Consider the following 13169-nt stretch of genomic DNA (forward strand, 5'->3'; position numbering starts at 1 on the left):
ATTTGACTTGAAAGTGGCTATGTTCCACAGTCCTTCAAACATGCAGTCATTAAACCTCTTCTGAAAAGGCCTAATCTAGATCCCGACCTATTGGTAAACTACAGACCTATTTCAAATCTTCCCTTCGTCTCTAAAATCCTTGAAAAAGTTTTAGTAAAACAGCTTTGTCGCCACCTGCAGGACAATAACTTATTTGAAGTTTTCCAGTCAGGGTTCAGAGCCCACCACAGCACTGAAACTGCACTAGTTAAAGTCACAAATGATTTGTTATTAGCCGCTGACGATGGACTGGTCTCAATCCTGGTTCTGTTGGACCTCAGCGCAGCGTTTGACACTGTTGACCACAACATTCTACTGCAGAGGTTATAATGTGATGTAGGTGTTGGAGGAACAGCCCTTAGCTGGTTTAAATCCTATTTATCTGATAGGTACCAATTTGTTAATGTAAACCAGAGCTCCTCAACTTGCTCTAAAGTAATTTACGGTGTGCCACTGGGTTCGGTACTCGGTCCAATTCTGTTTACTCTTTATATGCTGCCGTTAGGCAACATTATCAGGTCACATGGCATTAACTTCCACTGCTATGCAGATGACACTCAGCTGTATTTATCAATGAAACCTGATCAGAGCGATCAAGTAGACAAACTTAGTGCTTGTGTGAAGGATATAAAAACCTGGATGACACTTAACTACCTGCTTCTTAACCCTGAAAAAACCGAGGTCATTGTGCTTGGCCCTAAGCGTCTACGAGAAGCTCTATCTGAGCAGATAGTCACACTGGACAATGTCAGTGTAGCCTTCAGTTCTACTGTAAGAAACCTTGGAGTCTTATTTGACCAGGAGCTCTCATTTAAAGCTCATATAAATCAAGCTTGTAAAACAGCCTATTTCCATTTGCGCAACATAGCCAAAATCAGAAGAATCCTGCCTAAAAGTGATGCCGAAAAACTTATCCATGCATTTGTAACGACTAGATTAGACTACTGTAACTCCCTGCTTGCAGCGTGTCCTAAAAGCTCCATAAAAAGCTTTCAACTGGTTCAAAATGCAGCAGCAAGATTACTAACAGGAACAAAAAGAAGAGAGCACATTACGCCAGTGCTGAAGTCTCTTCACTGGCTCCCCGTCGAGTCTAGAATCAAATTCAAAATTCTACTCTTGACCTACAAAGCCATAAATGACATGGCCCCATCCTACCTCAAAGATGCTATAGAACCATATCATCCAAACAGAGCTCTTCGCTCTCAGAATGCTGGCCTTCTGGTGGTGCCAAGAGTCTCTAAAAGTACTGTAGGAGGTAGAGCGTTTAGCTACCAAGCTCCTGTGTTATGGAATCAGCTCCCGACCCATGTTAAATATGCTGACACAGTCTCTTCATCTAAGTCCAGGCTTAAAACGTTCCTCTTCGAAATCGCTTATGGTCAGACCAGTTAGGAACAGAAATATAAACCCACAGCTCTAGCTATGCAGCTTGAGCACTATCCTCTTCTTCTGACTATTTATTCTATCAAACAATATTTATCTTTTAATTCCACTAGCAAACTGTTCACCGCCTTCTTTTTCTTTCTCTCACTCCTGAGGACCTGTGGACCCAGATGTCCCTCTCCTGGTGAAGTGGTCCCTGCCCCGTGTGGACGGTCCCTCATCTGCCTGAAGAGTGGGTCCAGCTCGCCTCAGTCGGTCCCTCATCTGCCTGAAGAGTGGGTCCAGCTTGCCTCAGTCGGTCCCTCATCTGCCTGAAGAGTGGGTCCAGCTCGCCTCAGTCGGTCCCTCATCTGCCTGAAGAGTGGGTCCAGCTCGCCTCAGTCGGTCCCTCATCTGCCTGAAGAGTGGGTCCAGCTCGCCTCAGTCGGTCCCTCATCTGCCTGAAGAGTGGGTCCAGCTCGCCTCAGTCGGTCCCTCATCTGCCTGAAGAGTGGGTCCAGTTCTGCTCAGTCGGTCGCTCATCTGCCTGAAGAGTGGGTCCAGTTCGCCTCAGTCGGTCCCTCATCTGCCTGAAGAGTGGGTCCAGCTCGCCTCAGTCGGTCCCTCATCTGCCTGAAGAGTGGGTCCAGTTCGCCTCAGTCGGTCGCTCATCTGCCTGAAAAGTGGGTCCAGTTCGCCTCAGTCGGTCCCTCATCTGCCTGAAGAGTGGGTCCAGTTCCAGTCTCCCTCGTGTCCGTCTGTCCGTCTGTGAGAGTCGGATCTCTCCTTCACTGGAACTCCTCCAGGTTTCTACGCTTTTTTTCCAAAGAGGTTTTTTTTTGTAGTTTTTCCTGGCCGAGAAGGAGAGTCTAAGGACAGAGGACCCTGGGACATTGTCCGTTGCCACCACAGACATTGTCTGACTCCATCGCCACCACAGACATTGTTGATTCGGCCCTCAGAGGCGACTGTTGTTGTGATTTTGGGCCCTACAAAAATAAATTGATTTGATGATTTGATTTGACTTATATGTGTGTCATTATTTGGCTAACCAAGACAGAATGTAATGATGTAGTATGTAACTTTTCTAGTCACTTGCTTGTCTCAATGCAGATTATTATTATTAATAATTTATTATTTGTATTATTATAATAATAATTAAATAATAATAATTAATATAATTATTATTATTGCTATGAATGTTCCACAGTATGACATTTAACGTATTTCTCTGTGGAGAAAAAAAGGCAACCAGGCCAAGTTACAAGACTGATCTGTGGAGAGGACAGTGTTTTTGAAGGTATTTTTGAGAAATAAAAACACCTGTAATTAAATGAATGCAAGATACCACAGGTCCTGACAGGCTGCCCCAGCAGCAGTGAAGGATGGTCCAAAACAAAAGACAATAACATCTCCATGGAGCGAAACACCAGAAAGTTACATTGTGTACCTTTAAATATTGCATAACTTTGCTTTCTTACAAACTCATTGTAATTTCAATCACTGCAGCCTCCAGGAAACACATAATCAAAGCTGTTGAAATCCCGATTGTGGCCTATAGCTTCCAAATGTAAATGTATGCTAATGCAGTGACTTACTGTATAAAAATTAGCAGGGATTTTCAGCATTTTCTCTTTTTTGAGCCAGAAAATGCATCTCTCGAACTAGGTTTAATAAACAGAAGAACAAAAGAGCACTGCAGGGACAGCGCAGACACACTTACACACCTGTGTGTAGGCATAACATAGCTCTCTGCCCTGCTGAGAATAACAGGCCAAGTCAAGACCCAGCTATCAACAGGGAAATAAAAAAAAACTATGCATTTGCTAGTGCAGCACTTCCAAGTACCCAAAGAGCCCACGCAAACAGAAAGAACTAACCAAGTGTTTGCTCTTGAGGGTATCGCACTCACCCCACGAGGGATGAAATTACAAGCCTTGTCAGACGATTTCTTTTCAACCAAAAATGGTGCCACTTGGGGTGTCTCACCGAAAATCGATTTAATGGTAGAAAACAGGGCCATCTTGTCTTTTGGGGAAAAAATACACCGACAGTAAGTAGGATAAAGGAAAATGGGCCAATTTATAAAGATCACTATTATTTGTAAATGCCATTCACAAAACTGTATGCTTAAGATTGCAACACTATCCAAGGCATTTTATGATATTTCTTGACAGAATCTTAGGAATCTTTTTTATCATCATCACTTTAAAAGTGAATAAATCAATGAAAATACGGTTTTGAAACATGCAGTTGTGTATAAAAGCACACTTGTGCAACGTTATCAGAGGAAAACCTATTACTTTATGAAGATAAAGTCATATGGAAGACAATATGTAAAAAAATGCAAAACCAACCATAGAACAAATAGATGGCCTTCATTTGAAGACATGACATTTAGAAGTGTCTCACTTGAGATATAAGTTGTCACACAATTACAATCTCTGTAAATATAGACACTGAGCTTCTGAATATAAATTATAGTTGGCCCATGCAGTTTTATACTGGCCGGGCAGTCATCCTAAAATGCTGTTGTTGCAAAAACAACAAATTGTGACAAGAATGGAAAACATGGAATAATGTGCATTCCAAGCAAATAGTTTGACAATGAAACTTAAGGAGGGCCGGCCTGCAGATGGAGACTGGAAGAGCTAACCATAGTTTGGCATTCAAATCTCCTGACATCTTTGAATCTCACATCCACACAGCATGGTGTGGAGGAGTAAGCTAAAGGAATTGTGTGTCCTCAGCTCCCATCTGCTCTTCTTGTTCAGCCATTCTGCTAAACCGCGGCTTTAACACAATTACATTAAAAAAAAATTCACAACCAGAGCCTGCCAGAGTGACATATGGAGCCACACTGGCATGTTGTGCTCAACTGTGGCACGGTGTGCTCAATTCAATTAATTGTGTTGTAGTTTTTGATGTCACCTTTGCAGAAAAGCATGTTGGGAAAGCCCTTTAAATAAGGAGTCACACTACATATATATATATATATATATATATGTGTCTCTCAGGATGTCCTTTGGGGGGTGCTCCGGGTGTACGGGGTCCGGGGCCCTTTGCTCAGGGCTGTCCGGTCGCTGTATGAGCTGTCCGGTCCCTGTATGCAGTGGCAGCAGTAAGTCAGACCTGTTTCCAGTGCATGTTGGACTCCGCCAGGGCTGCCCTTTGTCACCTGCTCTATTCATTGTTTTTATGGACAGATTTTCTAGGCGCAGTCAGGGGTCGGAGGGTGTGGTCAGGGGTCGGAGGGTGTCTGGTTTGGGGACCACAGGATCTCATCTCTGCTGTTTGCAGACGATGTTGTCCTGATGGCTCGGGGTGAAATATAAACACAACATGCCTTAATATTATGAATTTGTGATATTTCCATGCATGCAACAAAACAACACATTATTTAGATCTTATCGAGTCACTTAATCTTAGATCACATCTCACAGTGGGAGAAAAACAGAAACAGGACAGTCAGTCCGTCTGGCCAACTGTGTTTGTTTGTCCTTAAATAGACACGACATTGGGATGTCGGCGTCAGATAGAGCAGTGAAATACAATTAATGTAATTTTTAATACTTTGTTGTTTGATTTGATGATAGGAACTGCATAAATCAAGAGACAATAACTGTTAGAATAAATCAAAAGTTGAATATAGTGCTTAAGCATAAAGATTCATTTCAATTGTTTTCAAAAGCAAAGTTAATACAATTTCCATTGCTTATCTTTTAATGAGCACTGAAATTTTAGCGCAGTAGAAAGCAGGAGGCAAAGTTTAAAACTCTACCCCACAACAGCTTGATGCACTACATAAATCATATTGGCTTATTGAATTGAGAAAGTATGAAATATCTGCAATGATAGATAGTTGGTATTTAGTGAGAATGGCACAGAGCCACTTGTTCTCCTGTGCGGTGTGTGCACGGCTGTGAGTTTGTGTGAAAAGCAGAGATTATTGCGCCGTCTTTTTTTCCGCGCTCACTCTATTGTATGTGCGTGTGAGGACCAGCCTTGTCTCTCACAGCTATTTTTTTTCTCAGTGGACGATCCTATTTCCGTTGTGTAGATGCAGCAGATGGATTCCCTCCCACTGGCCATTCATCACCTGCCACACCAAAAAACAGCCTTTGCCCCCTTTTCGCCATTGAAAAATGGGTTTTCCACGACAGAATAAAAGTAACTTACAGTGTCGTCAGAATAACAACGCAAAAACCATGGACCACAATTCAGGAACTTTTATTGTGTGTGCTATAGGACATGCAGTAAAACGGATTGATGCTACGTGAGAAGGGGTTTATCATGTGGGCAAAGGAAGCCAACTTCAAAGAGCAGGAATAGAAATGATTAGGAATTGAACGTGGTTGAGCTTGAAGGTTTATTTCAGTCAGTAAAATAAGATTAAATCAAATACAAGACGGAAAAGGCAAAGGCTGAAGCTTATCTTATTTATTTATTTATTTGTCTATGGGAATTTTTATTTATTTATAGGAGATCTTCTACTGAAAGTGTTTTTCAGACTTGCTGAAAGTGATCTGTTCTTCTGTATCTACCTCTGTATCTACCTGCGTTGCACCAATGAAATTTCCCCATGTGGGACAATAAAGGAATATCTTATCTTATCTTATTATGCCTATCCTTTTCACAGTTCTACATTATGCTCCCTGGGCAACAGCACAAAAGCTGTAGTAAATTAAGGCTTTATATTACAACAAAATGGAGTTATTGTGAAGCAAAAATGGGATAAAGGAATTTACAAAAATATTAAAACCTTTTATTCATTTTTGACAATATATACAGTAAATGCCAACACATTTCAGTCTTTTCTGGGGCTTTATGTTAAAAGAATAAAATAGCCACCAGGGCTCTTTTAAACAGTAAAATATGCAATCTGTTCACATAAGTGGATCAAAGAGGAACCAGTGAACAAAATAATTGGTAACATGATTAGTGACTTTTAAATCATTCAGTTTATAATGAAAGTTCTTATCCACCACAGAAAGTGAGCTCACAAAAACAGTCAAATCTAAATCATCAAACTTTACTGGGCTAATTCTCCGTGGATTAAAGTGCCATTAGGGTCCAACAACTGGGACAGATCACCTGAAGGAGCCCAGCGCAGACAGAGGAGCCTCCACTCAGATAGACCCCAAACAGACCAGCAAGACAACCCAACAATTGTACACATTCCAAGACAGTTATCTACAATATTCTACCTTTATATTTCACTATGCATTTTACCTCTGATCAGTCGTCAAAATGTAACTTTTCCATTTAGACATTAGGCGAACAAAAACATTTGGTGTCTTTCCGAGGTTATGAGTAAATATTCGCATTGGTGCAGATATATTGCAAATGTCAGGAACCAATTTAAAAATCCCTCCCTGAATTGGTCAAATTAAGTAAGCCAATGCTGTTAGTGACAGTTAAAGCAATGAGCTCATTTCTGTGTTTAGGTGAATTGAAAACACGGCATTTCACCCACACTATGAGGACAGGTCTTTCAGAGGCAACTCTTGTAAATGAAAACTCAAAAGTGTAGGATTATGCCACAGTCTGTTCTGTCTTGTCTGTCACTGAAAAAGTGACATGTACAAACTTGTTTTTTCCTTTATCTTCCTTTTTCCATTAGTTTCTGTCTTTACCTTTTTGACGTTCTCGTATAAAAACTCGTATAAAAAGCGTATCATCTTTGCAAGAACAACATCAACATAATGTTTCCGCTTACAGTGGTACAAGTTGAAGAACTAATACATTTAATTTGCTATATTTTCTTCCAGCCCTGAGGCAAGGAATTCAAATATGTCTCTGGATGAGATTTGGGAGAGTTTTCGAAAGTGGTACAAGCTGCAATAAAGTACGTGATTTATCAGTAGCTCAAGAAGAAGCACAAGCTCATGTTTTCTTCATGTGCTAAAATAAAGCCTCATAAAAATGATGCCTCAAGGATGTGTTTTAATAGCTTGGTTAATTTATCAAATGTCCAAAATGTGGGGGCAGTGAAGGAAATATACTACTAAATACATCAATACGGTACACAGAGCTGCATGTGAGAAACTCCTGCACTACAGTGGAGCTCTGAGTGAGTGGACGTTAAGCAATTTATTATGACAAGAATCAATTCCACAGGCACCGAGATGACATGGAAGGACACAGCAGAAGGGAAAGCAGGAGTGTGTTCATTATGAGCGTGTTACAGAAAACAAAAGAATGGGATATGAAATCAGATTGTTAGTAACTCGATCTGTAACATTGTCTTCTATAATTGTACAAATGTATGCATCTATGTCACCACAAGTAATAAAGAGTGAAACAAGTTGCTGTGGGAGTAGATTTGTTTTAAATGAATAAATATTAGCAAATTCACATTTTTGTTTCTTTTCTTAATGATTTCAACATAATCAATGATAAAAAAATAAAACATAAGCGGACACAGAAACCTACTACATAGTGTGTGAAAGTCCACATTATTCCTTACACAGGGCACTATTTAGGGGTCACACCATTTTAGGGGTGTCTGAGAGTACAGCTGGTTAAAAAGTAGTGCACTATACACTATACTAAATCCCACCCTATGCACCTTGAAGAGTAGTGACCAGTGTGTTGCTCGTGGTCGAGTGGAGAGCACATAATAAGCACAGCAAGCTTAAAATAAGCTTCTATAATTGCTATTGATCAAAGCATACATTTCTCCACAGCACACTCAGACTCACGCCAAGCCTGTTTGTCCAGTGAGGAGGTGTAAGGGAGGGAGGAGGAAGAGTGAAGGGAGAGTGAGTAGGAAGTGGCACTACCATTCAGGCAATTCCTATTGAACCTCACTCTGGAGGAACAGAATAATAAGTGCAAGACATGCCGCCAGTATCCTACTCATCACTGAGGCAGTTTATACCAACCACTTAAGCGCAACATCAATCATAAATCTGTGGATTACACAGAGGATAATTACAAGACTACTTCATATGACTACTATTTGTCTGATGTATCCAACTGGCCTTTTAAATCTCAAATTGAAATGGAAAATCTGCTTTTAAAATAATAATTACTGACAAAGCAAAAGTGTCGATCTGTCAGACACGTTTAAAAAATAACCTCTTCATTACACTGACTACAAGGGGAAGTAAAATAAGATAAGATAAGTTGTTGGAAGATGATCCTTTATTGTCCAACATGGGGAAATTTCATTGGTGCAACGCAGGTAGATACAGAAGAAAAGAACAGACCACTTATAGGAAGTTTGAAAAAACACTTTCAGTAGAAGATCTCCTATAAACAAAAACTCCCATAGACAGAACCCAACAAGAGATGGAGGGGAAAAAATAATAAAGATAAAAATAAAAAAAATGTAATGTAAAGTGATGCATATTGTTCACAAACATCACGCCACATTGTGTTACTGCTATTGGCCAACATTACACCTTAAATACCTTACACGGTAATAAACAAGTTGTATTACTTTATGACTAATACTCAGAACAGTGGTGTTGCGTTTGCAGTTCCTGTCTGCCTCTGTGTTGGAGCAGTGCTGAAACAAAGCTAAAGGATGTTACAAGTCAAGCTCCAAACAGCAGCAGCTCAGAATAGCTCTGTTCGTCTGAAGACAGCAGATGAAGTGGCGCCTGTGACCCTGCAATCTCCTAAGACTGTGCTGAGCGCCAATAAGCCCCACCGTTTTAGGAGAGGGAGGAGGTGGCTTTGGTAAGTTTTTCTATTACTTTGGTTATTCAAGCAAAACCACAGAATCAACTTTGCATGATTCATTGACTCCCAGGGAGTTTTTCAGAACTGTAATACTCATCTGCTTATATCCTAATTTACATTTAAAATGGTCTAGAAAATAAATACAGTAAGTAAAATACAGTAATCGAATACAGTGTAGTGGGGCAGTAATTTGTCTCTGATAAGTAATGGATCTCTGATATTTGTGTAAAATCAGATCTCAACACAAGCATTTTAAAAGCTTTTGCCCTGTTGTGAAACAGGGTCAGATTTCAGTATTTATGGTTTGACTCAGTCCAGTTGAAGCTTTTTTATTTGTTTTATTGCTTGATCGGGTCAAGACAATGGATAAGTAAGTAATTCAACTTTATTTTCTATTTCATTTCCACAGTAAATAAAAAATAGTCACACTGTGGTAAAAAACACAATTCAAAATACAATAAAATATACAATAATATGCAGTCAAATTTGAGCTTGGCCAGTCTGGCTAAAATGCTTGTTTGAAAAAGTGACTCTTAAGATGCTTTTTAAAGACAACCACAGAGTCCAGAGAGAGGGAGGATCATTCTGAAGTAAACGATCGGTCGCCTCCAGTTTAAAACAAGTTCAAGACCTGAGGCTCCTGGACAAGCAATAGGGTTTGGTCAGGTCAGTTACACGGGTGCCCATGTAGCGCCCGAAAGGTCAAAACCAACATTTTGAAGTGGATCCGATACATAACAAAGAGCCGATGAAGATTTGATTAGAATCGGCGTAATGTGGGCTCTGCTGTCAGTACCAGTCAGGAGTCACATATTCTGTGGGTCCTTCAAAGCTAAATTTTGTTGACAAAAGACAAAACAAACACAAAAACATAATTTTATATTTTAATTGTCTGACATATTGTATTAGTTATATAGTTACATATATAGTTATATATGTTAGTAAAAGCAACAAAAAGGCCAACTGCTCCTCCTGTTTCCCGTCTGCACACGTCTGCTTGGGTCTGTTCTGGCAGCTCAGCTCGGATGAAATGAGAAATACACAGCGCTAAGATCAGGGCGGCTCAGAACTGATTTGACTTGTTATGACTCTCAAAAAATGTGCTCTGGTACTTTTAGCTAAATAAGTACAGACACCATACCATGACAGATTGCCAGGTACACACAACTTGATGCAATATTAAAATGATATAGAAGCTATTGATTGATCGAGTGTTCTAAATGATAATATAAGTATTGCTTTTTAAATGCATTATGAAGAGAATATTGTTTTCTCGTTGCATTGCAGTTGATGGATGTTTCCAAAAGATGCTGACTGCAGTGAGAGAACGCATGCACAGTACAAAACACATTTGACAAGAATGCTACAGTGAAATGACTTTGTTTTTTATAGTATATGTAGGCCCAGAGCCTGACCGAATCTCATCCATCATCTGAACATCCAACGATGAATACATTACTCTATTTTTAGCCAGGTATTCTACATTTTGAGGTTACACTATAAGCCCCTTTTGTCTTACAGGGAAAAACGGTGCTGTTTTGGGGGGAGGTGAATTTTCCTATCAACAGGGAGCATCATTTACAGAGGGTCACCAATAATGGAAAGTCATTTACACCAGAGGCCGTTTTCCATGTGGGCTGGCACCACTGCTGCCAGCTCAATAGGACAAATGGCTGCATCAGACCTAAATTACAACAGTAACCTAGACAGAGTAGCTAAGTACTCCCACTAGAGGGACATGGGAGCTCCAAATGTTTCCCCTGATGAGGTTTAAAGTATGAAGTCATAGCTAAAAAGACGTTTAAATACCCAAATTAAACATTTTCATCAGTTAAAGTGTAATTACGGAAGAAGAAAGTAATTGATTATATGTAAATAAAAGACTGTACGTGGGCTCAATTCCAGCAATGCATTTAAATATGCAGAAAGTATGTACTGTCCTCTTGCTATTTTCACCAATTTTCTGTCTCTGTGCATTTATCCACAAACTTGGGTTCTTTTGAAAGACAATAGAGTACAAGAGTGGTGTGAAAAAGTCTTTGCCCACTTTCTGGTTTCTATTGCATGTTTGTCACACTTAAGTATTTCAGAAAAAAAAAAAATATATATATATATATATATATATATATATATTAGTCAAAGACAACCCAAGGAAACACAAAATACAACTGATTAATAACTGGTTAAGCCACCGTTAGCAGCAGCAACAACGGCAATCAACCGTTTGAGAAAACTTGCAATGAGCCTATTCCAGCGCTGTGAAGGAATTTTGGCCCAGTCATCTTTGCAGAATTGTTTCAATACAGCAACATTAAAGGGTGTTCAAGCACGAACCGCCTTTTTAAGGCCATGCCACAGCATCTCAGTAAGATTCAGATCAGGACTTTGACAAGGCCGCTCTAAAGTCTTCACTTTGTTTTTCTTCAGCCATTCAGAGGTGGACTTGCTTTGGATCATCGTCCTGCTGCAGAACCCAAGTTTGGTTCGCTTGAGGTTGGGGACAGATGGCCGGACATTCTCCTTCAGGATTTTTGGTAAACAGGTCCAGGTCCTGAAGCAGCAAAACAGCCCCAGACAATCACAAACTTTCCAAAAGGTTCAACTTTTGTCTCATCAGTATTTTCTCAAAAGTCTTGGGGATCATCAATCTGTTTTCTGGGAAAATTGAGACAAGCCTTAGTGTTCTTTTTGCTCTGCAGTGGTTTTCGTCCTGGTTTTCTGCCATGCAGGCCATCTTTTCCCAGTGTCTTTTTTATGGTGGAACACTGATCTAAATACTGATGCTGTTTCTCCCATTTCGTAGTCTACCCTAAGGGCATAGTTGATAATAATAAGCGTTGAACAACATCTATAACACAATAGCTATAAGTTATCACCCATATCTTGCCCCCCGCTCCCCTACCCGGAAATGCAGACGGCTTAGTTTGAGATTCGCCCCCACCATCGCGAAGAGCGATCCGCCTCCCTCGCCCAACCCGTGACTAGTCTCAGCGTGAGCGTGCGTTAACCGCAAACAAACAAGCTGTATAAGCGGCAGCAGCGTTGGAACAAAAAAGTAGCATTTGAAGCCTAAATAAGCAGAGTTCTTCTTGAGCGCGGGGCGAAGGGGGAGTGGGGGTGTTACAGGTACAGAGTGCTTCCTGAAACAGGGAAGTGTGTCGCGGCATCTTGGTGCCCCCGTTCCCCTGCTAATCCGTGGGGAAGGATAGAGACTATTCTCTAGCGAAAGACTGCAGGACTCCAGTGTTCTCCCTGAGGGGTTTTGGCATGGCGGGCCGCCATGCTCCGGCTGGTCACCGCCATGCCCAAAAGATACTGCCAGGTATTAAGATCACAATTAAGCGTGAGCGAAAACCATCATGCCACTCGCACGGGGATATTAGAGTACTACAGCGCCGTAGTACTTTTTGTAGCAAAATTTGTTAACTTAAAGGTGGTATAGACGATTTTTTTCAGCAAATTTTTCATCATATTTCCTCGTGGCGTGGATAAATCATTTGTCCTGCCACGTATCAATCAGAAAACGCACCTATCGCTCACCTGCAGCCACGTGCGGTTCGTCCTCACGTTTCCGCGTGCCTAAGCGCATAGATCTATCATAATATAGTTCCCTCAGTGTACAGGGCAAAATGAAGACGGAGAAAGACAGTTCGAGCTGACGCAGAAGTGGACAGAAATCTACAGGAGACGAGCGATGCGCTCCGTTGCGCTAATAAACAAACGCACGTGTGTGTTATATCAGTCCGCACGGGGGAGTGCGCATGCGCACTTTCGCCTGCGTTCTCAAATCGCAGAAAAATCGTCCATTGCGCCTTTAAGTATTTTTTTAAGTACTTTTCGCGAGCCCCCGCACGGTTTGTCCCACCGCCATCTTTCAACCTCAGCCCAGTGAGAAAACTGGGACTCGATTAAAAAAAAAAAACGTTGGGCATATACGAGGTGCCAATAGCACTGTAAGAAGGTTAAAAGCTCTGTAAAGTCCATTTTGGATGATATAGGTCCTTTGACTGAGGCCTGCAGTTCTTTGGATGTTGTTGTGGTTTTTTTTTGTGACCTCTTGGATGAGTCGTCTT

General features: G+C 40.9%; 1 protein-coding gene across 2 annotated transcripts in view; it reads right to left on the reverse strand.

Annotated features, from left to right (window-relative positions):
• Positions 1-13169, reverse strand: part of tnr (tenascin R (restrictin, janusin)) — a 127201-nt gene that overhangs the window by 73097 nt on the left and 40935 nt on the right. The gene's annotated exons all lie outside the window — the stretch shown is intronic.

This window comes from Eucyclogobius newberryi, unplaced genomic scaffold (genome assembly GCF_026437365.1).
Source record: "Eucyclogobius newberryi isolate DKJ021-1_F unplaced genomic scaffold, fEucNew1.0.hap1 SCAF_12, whole genome shotgun sequence".
Classification (NCBI taxonomy): domain Eukaryota; kingdom Metazoa; phylum Chordata; class Actinopteri; order Gobiiformes; family Gobiidae; genus Eucyclogobius; species Eucyclogobius newberryi.